Genomic DNA, 8,301 nt, shown 5'->3' on the forward strand with positions numbered 1-8,301 from the left:
ACAGCATGGAAGTGAGCACACACAGGGACGAGTGTCGGGCATCATTTGCCCGACATTCGTCCCGTCTAAATGGGCCTTTATGCCTCTGCAGCGCCACCTATTGGAAGGTATCTTCCTTATAAAACAGTGTTCAACCAACTTTCCTGTTGGGTGCATTGCATGACTTTAATACTCACCACAAGTTAAAACAGTATCCTACCCAACTTACATGGTTTCCACACTACAAAAACATACTGATAGGTTTAGTGGCTTTTTTACGTAATTGACTCTAGCAGTAAATGGTAGGGAAAATGTGAATCCAGTTGGGTATAGGGAGTGATGTGAGGACTGCCTACCACATGTACTAGATCTTGGGGTCTACATCAGAACAGCCTTGATGATTTGTTACGCATGTTTTGAGCAGATTTATGAAAGTGTCTAAAGCAGAAACTGTCTTTCTTGCCCCTAGCAACCAATCACAGATCAGCTTTTATTTTACCAGAACACTATGAAGAATGAAAGCTGCACAGTAAATAGTTGCTATGGATAACAAAGACAGTTTCTGTTTTAAACACTTTCTTAAAGGGGTTGTCCTGCGATAGCAAGTGGGGTTAAGCACTTCTGTATGGCCATATTAATGCACTTTGTAATATACATTGTGCATTAAATATTGGCCATACAGAAGTTATACACTTACCCCCTCCGGTGCTGGCGTCCCCGTCTCCATGGCGCCAACCGAAGCCTTCTTCTCCCTGGATTAGACGCGCTTGCGCAGTCTGCCCTCTTCTGTCTGGCTCCGGCGTGCTCGCGCCTCAGAGGTCTTCTGCGCATGCGCAGAAGACCTCTCCAGCGCGAGCACGCCGGAGCGGCCCCTTCAGCGCAAGCGCTTCTAATCCAGGTAGAAGAAGGCTTCGGTCGGCGCCATGGAGACGGGGACGCCAGCATTGGAGGGGGTAAGTGTATAACTTCTGTATGGCCAATATTTAATGCACGATGTATATTACAAAGTGCATTAATATGGCCATACAGAAGTGCTTAACCCCACTTGCTATCGCAGGACAACCCCTTTAACCCTTTCCAATCCACTGTCTGACGTCTGAAGACATTCTGATTGAAGGCTGTACAGCTCCGATGTTGGAAGACGTCCGGCAGGGTATTCTTACTGTATATTACTGGTCGCTCTGTTGTCGGGGCCTCCCCAGCATGTCCCATACCGCAGTATTGGCACTAGCCAGCAGATGGCGCCATTGTATAATGTCAGAAAGAGAAAGCCCCGTAGGAAACTCTGAATCCAAAATTGGATTGCAAAGGGTTAAATCTTCCCCTTAGGGTAGGCTCACACGAGCGTATTTGAATTGCGTATTACGTGTGCAATGCATGCACGTATAATACGTGGTACATCACAGCAATTTAAATGCATAGATTTTTGCTGTTACACCCACGCTAGCATTTTTTCATTGTGTATAATACGAGAGTAGAAAAGTATGCAGGATGTTCTATTTTACCGCATATTACACGCCATAGAGCCCTATTGTTCGCTATGGGTGCATACAAAACGCTATACGTTCGCAATTGCATTGCGTATATGTGGTGTTTATATGCAACGTCGCTAAGCAACAGATCAGGAAATGAAAAAAAATAAAACGAGGAAGCCTGTGCATGACAGCGTGTGTGAGATACACTGTAATGCACAGGCGAAAATCACTGCCTTACGTGGCGATATGCAGGTTCACACAGATACTGCGTTATAATTCATTCTTTGTTCAGTTTATGCATGCCTAAAAACCGAACAATGAATCGGCCCATGTAAACAGGCAGTCGTTCATCTATGAAGACTTACTGTGAATGGAGGCGGGCGGCAGGTAAATCCCCGGCCCGCTCCGCCTCTATTCACTGAGTGATGATTGTCCCTGTATAAAAGCACAGGGATGATCATCGCTGGGATGGCCTGTTGGGCATCTGCACATGACAGATCATCCCGTTTAAAAGGATCCTAAAGACTCAAATGGGACTGGGATCCCTGGAATAGAAGAGATAAAATCAATTACCTGACTCCAGAATATATTTAAAGATCACCAGATCATTGCTCTTAGCTAGGTCTCGCATTGCTGACTGGACTTCATCTAGAGTAATAGGGCAGTCCAGAAAATAAACAGAATCACTGGCTAAAGTAAGCAATTGTATAGTATCCAGATAGGAATCAATTTCGGCCTGTGAGGAGTTCACGGTAGACTGGTAAAGTGTATTATAATAGTTAAAGAAGCAGTTGAGGATATTATTATCGGTAAGTATAGTACCTTTACTTGTGCTGACACGAAGGATAGCAGGGGAAGACTGGGATTGTTTAACTAAATGTGCAAATAGTTTGTTGGACTGGTTCCCAGGTTCAAAGAAAGATTGTTTCTTAAAGAACAAGCGTCGAGCTACCCATTCTTGAAGGTGTTGCGTGTATAGTCTACTTATGGTCATCCCCGTCACCCTATTTGCCTAGCTTGGGTCGGACAGATATAAGGGAGGAGCACAGGAAAGTAAACTCAGTCTTCTTGTATGTAGATTCCTTTTTAATATATGATAGGGTGGAACGTATGCAGGCACATGAATATGCATTGAAGACATCCCATTTAACCAAGGGGTCTAAAAAGTCTACATTATCTTGTACAAAGAGATTTACTTGTTCAGGGATTCTGGTATTTTCCAAAAAAGGGGTAATATTCCAATGCATAGGTAGAGCATTTGTAATATTACTACTAGAGATGAGCAAGCACCAAAATGCTCGGGTGCTCGTTACTCGGGACGAATTTATCGCGATGCTCGAGGGTTCGTTTCGAGTAACGAACCCCATTGAAGTCAATGGGCGACCGGAGCATTTTTGTATTTCGCCGATGCTCGCTAAGGTTTTCATGTGTGAAAATCTAGGCAATTCAAGAAAGTGATGGGAACGACACAGAAACGGATAGGGCAGGCGAGGGGCTACATGTTGGGCTGCATCTCAAGTTCACAGGTCCCACTATTAAGCCACAATACCGGCAAGAGTGGGCCCCCCCCCCCTCCCAACAACTTTTACTTCTGAAAAGCCCTCATTAGCATGGCATACCTTAGCTAAGCACCACACTAGCTACAACAAAGCACAATCACTGCCTGCATGACACTCCGCTGCCACTTCTCCTGGGTTACATGCTGCCCAACCCCCCCCCCCCCCCGCACGACGCAGTGTCCACAGCGCACAACAAACTGTCCCTGCGCAGCCTTCAGCTGCCCTCATGCCACACCACACTCATGTCTATTTATAAGTGCGTCTGCCATGAGGAGGAACTGCAGGCACACACTGCAGAGGGTTGGCACGGCTAGGCAGCGACCGTCTCTAAAAGTGGTGGGGCGATAGCCCACAATGCTGTACAGAAGCAATGAGAAATCCAATCCTGTGCCACCTCCATCAGGAGCTGCACACGTGGGCATAGCAATGGGGAACCTATGTGCCACACACTATTCATTCTGTCAAGGTGTCTGTATGCCCCAGTCAGACTGGTAATATATACCTTAACAGTAACCGCGTTGGTGGTAATGTGGTGGTGACTGCGGACCTAGTAGCACGGTTGTATTTTGTTGGTTTTCAGAATGTGGCCAGGATTAAGTGGGCCGTGGCGGGGGGATGGTGGGGGGGCTCTCTTGTTGTGTCGGTAAAGGTGAAATTCTTGGACTGCCACCAGACGAACCAATGCAAAGGCATTTGCCAAGAATGTTTTCATTGTTGGAGGAGGAGGGGGATGTTTTTGAGACACTACAAGTCCTCTCCACGTGTCCGTGGTTATATGCACCTTAACAGTAACCGCGTTGGTGGGAAATGGCCTCGCCGCCATCATGTCTTTAGGAAGCCTCTGTTTCCACACCCCAGAGACATACTATTAGCAGCGGTATAGGCAGAGCACAGAATTCGTAACATTTCAGCCGTAGCATTAGGACAGGCCCCACTAACATATCACTAGCAGCATTATAGGGGGAGCACAGTATTAGATCCATTTCAGTAATAGTAGCACTCAAGACAGGCCCCAGTAACAATTCCGAAGCAGCAGTATAGGAGGAGCATTGTCTAAGTTCCATTTAAGTAATAGTAGCAGCCTACACAGGCCCCAGGAACAATTCCGAAGCAGCAGTATAGTGGGAGCGCAGTCTTAGTTCCATTTCAGTAGCTGCAGTATAGCCAAGGCCCAAGTTACATTTATGTAGCTAAAGTGTAGGCCAACCCCACACACCTTTCTGTACCATGAGTGCAGGCGAAGAACATAGAAATTGCTATGATTACACTGTAGGTGAGGGCCCAAAAAAATTGGTGTACCAACAGTACTAATGTACCTCAGTAAAAATTGGCCATGCCCAACCAAGATGGCAGGTGAAACCCATTAATCGCTTTGGTTAATGTGGCTTAAGTGGTAACTAGGCCTGGAGGCAGCCCAGTTTAACTAAAAATTGGTTCAAGTTAAAGTTCCAACGCTTTTAAGAGCATTGAAACGTATAAAAAATTTTTAGACAAATTATATGAGTGAGCCTTGTGGCCCTAAGAAAAATTGCCCGTTCAGCGTGATTACGTGAGGTTTCAGGAGGAGGAGCAGGAGGAGGAGGAGGAATATTATACACAGATTGATGAAGCAGAAATGTCCCCGTTTTGGATGGTGAGAGAGAACTATGCTTCCATCCGCGGGTGCAGCCTACGTATTGCTTAGGTATCGCTACTGTCCGCTGGTGGAGAAGAGAAGTCTGGGGAAATCCAGGCTTTGTTCATCTTGATGAGTGTTAGCCTGTCGGCACTGTCGGTTGACAGGCGGGTACACTTATCTGTGATGATTCCCCCAGCCGCACTAAACACCCTCTCCGACAAGACGCTAGCCGCAGGACAAGCAAGCACCTCCAGGGCATACAGCGCTAGTTCAGGCCACGTGTCCAGCTTCGACACCCAGTAGTTGTAGGTGGCAGAGGCGTCACGGAGGACGGTCGTGCGATCGGCTACGTACTCCCTCACCATCCTTTTACAGTGCTCCCGCCGACTCAGCCTTGACTGGGGAGCGGTGACACAGTCTTGCTGGGGAGCCATAAAGCTGTCCAGGCCCTTAAAGACTGTTGCACTGCCTGGGCTGTACATGCTGCTCGATCTCCGCACCTCCCCTGCTACCTGGCGCTCGGAACTGCGCCTTCTGCCACTAGCCCTGTCGGATGGGAATTTTACCATCAGCGTGTCCGCCAGGGTCCTGTGGTATAGCAACACTCTCGAACCCCTTTTTTCTTCGGGAATGAGAGTGGGAAAGTTCTCCTTATAGCGTGGGTCGAGCAGTGTGTACACCCAGTAATCCGTAGTGGCCAGAATGCGTGTAACGCGAGGGTCACGAGAAAGGCATCCTAACATGAAGTCAGCCATGTGTGCCAGGGTACCTGTACGCAACACATGGCTGTCCGCACTAGGAAGATCACTTTCAGGATCCTCCTCCTCCTCCTCCTCCTCCTCAGGCCATACACGCTGAAATGATGACAGGCAAGCAGCATGGGTACCGTCAGCAGTGGGCCAAGCTGTCTCTTCCCCCTCCTCCTCATCCTCCTCATGCTCCTCCTCCTCCTCCTGAACGCGCTGAGATATAGACAGGAGGGTGCTCTGACTATCCAGCGACATACTGTCTTCCCCCGGCTCTGTTTCCGAGCGCAAAGCGGCTGCCTTTATGGTTTGCAGGGAACTTCTCAAGATGCATAGCAGAGGAATGGTGACGCTAATGATTGCAGCATCGCCGCTCACCACCTGGGTAGACTGCTCAAAGTTTCCAAGGACCTGGCAGATGTCTGCCAACCAGGCCCACTCTTCTGAAAAGAATTGAGGAGGCTGACTCCCACTGCGCCGCCCATGTTGGAGTTGGTATTCCACTATAGCTCTACGCTGCTCATAGAGCCTAGCCAACATGTGGAGCGTAGAGTTCCACCGTGTGGGCACGTCGCACAGCAGTCGGTGCACTGGCAGATTAAACCGATGTTGCAGGGTGGCAGCGTCCGTGTGGGACTTGCGGAAATGTGCGCAGAGCCGGCGCACCTTTACGAGCAGGTCTGACAAGCGTGGGTAGCTTTTCAGAAAGCGCTGAACCACCAAATTAAAGACGTGGGCCAGGCATGGCACGTTCGTGATGCTGCCGAGCTGCAGAACCGCCACCAGGTTACGGCCGTTGTCACACACGACCATGCCCGGTTGGAGGCTCAGCGGCGCAAGCCAACGGTCGGTCTGCTCTGTCAGACCCTGCAGCAGTTCGTGGGCCGTGTGCCTCCTATCTCCTAAGCTGAGTAGTTTCAGCACCGCCTGCTGACGCTTGCCCACCGCTGTGCTGCCACGCCGCGCGACACCGACTGCTGGCGACGTCCTGCTGCTGCTGACACATCTAGATTGCGAGACAGAGGTTGAGGAGGAGGAGGAGGAGGAGGAGGGTGCTTTAGTGGAGGAAGCATACACCGCCGAACATACCACCACCGAGCTGGGGCCCGCAATTCTGGGGGTGGGTAGGACGTGAGCGGTCCCAGGCTCTGACTCTGTCCCAGCCTCCACTAAATTCACCCAATGTGCCGTCAGGGAGATATAGTGGCCCTGCCCGCCTGTGCTTGTCCACGTGTCCGTAGTTAAGTGGACCTTGCCACTAACCGCATTGGTGAGGGCGCGTACAATGTTGCGGGAGACGTGGTCGTGCAGGGCTGGGACGGCACATCGGGAAAAGTAGTGGCGACTGGGAACTGAGTAGCGCGGGGCCGCCGCCGCCATCATAGCTTTGAAAGCCTCCGTTTCCACAACCCTATACGGCAGCATCTCAAGGCTGATAAATTTGGCTATGTGGACGGTTAACGATTGAGCGTGCGGGTGCGTGGCGGCGTACTTGCGCTTGCGCTCCAACACTTGCGCTAGCGACGGCTGGACTGTGCGGTGCGAGACATTGGTGGATGGGGCCGAGGACAGCGGAGGTGAGGGTGTGGGTGCAGGCCAGGAGATGGTAGTGCCTGTGTCCTGAGAGGGGGGTTGGATCTCAGTGGCAGGTTGGGGCACAGGGGGAGAGGCAGCGGTGCAAACCGGAGGCGGTGAACGGCCTTCGTCCCACCTTGTGGGGTGCTTGGCCATCATATGTCTGCGCATGCTGGTGGTGGTCAGGCTGTTGGTGGTGGCTCCCCGGCTGATCTTGGCGCGAAAAAGGTTGCACACCACTGTTCGTCGGTCGTCAGGCGTCTCTGTGAAAAACTGCCAGACCTTTGAGCACCTCGGCCTCTGCAGGGTGGCATGGCGCGAGGGTGCGCTTTGGGAAACAGTTGGTGGATTATTCGGTCTGGCCCTGCCTCCACCCCTGGCCACCGCACTGCCTCTTGCAACCTGCCCTGCTGCTGCCCTTGCCTGCCCCTCTGAAGACCTGTCCTGAGTAGGCATTGCACACCAGGTGGGGTCAGTCACCTCATCGTCCTGCTGCTCTTCCTCCGAATCCTCTGTGCGCTCCTCCCTCGGACTTACTGCCCTTACTACTACCTCACTGCAAGACAACTGTGTCTCATCGTCATCGTCCTCCTCACCCACTGAAAGGTCTTGAGACAGTTGCCGGAAGTCCCCAGCCTCATCCCCCGGACCCCGGGAACTTTCCAATGGTTGTGCATCAGTGACGATAAACTCCTCTGGTGGGAGAGGAACCACTGCTGCCCAATCTGAGCAGGGGCCCGAGAACAGTTCCTGGGAGTCTTCCCGCTCCTGAGCATGTGTCATTGTAGTGGAGTGAGGAGGCTGGGAGGAAGGAGGAGCAGCAGACAGAGGATTCGGATTTGCAGCACTGGACGGCGCAGAACTGTGGGTGGATGATAGCTTGCTCGAAGCACTTTCTGCCATCCACGACAGGACCTGCTCACACTGCTCATTTTCTAATAAAGGTCTCCTGCGTGGACCCATTAATTGGGCGATGAATGTGGGGACGCCAGAAACGTGCCTCTCTCCTAATCGCGCAGCAGTCGGCTGCGACACACCTGGATCAGGAGCTCGGCCTGTGCCCACACCCTCACTTGGGCCTACGCGTCCTCGGCCGCATCCACGTCCTCTAGGCCTACCCCTACCCCTCAGCATGCTGTATTACCAGTGATTTCCAAGCCAGGAAAGAAATTGGCGCAAGCCTGCAGCCAAAATAGAATTTTTTCCCTTGTTTTTCAAAGGACAAGCCACACTGCGTGTATTCAATGAATACTACTAAGTTTAATAACTGTGTTGTGGCCCTGCAAATGTGTCAGAGAACTGCAGTGATGCAAAGTTATTCGCTACAGCAGATCAGGGATTTCCCATGC

This window comes from Eleutherodactylus coqui, chromosome 2 (genome assembly GCF_035609145.1).
Source record: "Eleutherodactylus coqui strain aEleCoq1 chromosome 2, aEleCoq1.hap1, whole genome shotgun sequence".
In the NCBI taxonomy this organism is placed as follows: domain Eukaryota; kingdom Metazoa; phylum Chordata; class Amphibia; order Anura; family Eleutherodactylidae; genus Eleutherodactylus; species Eleutherodactylus coqui.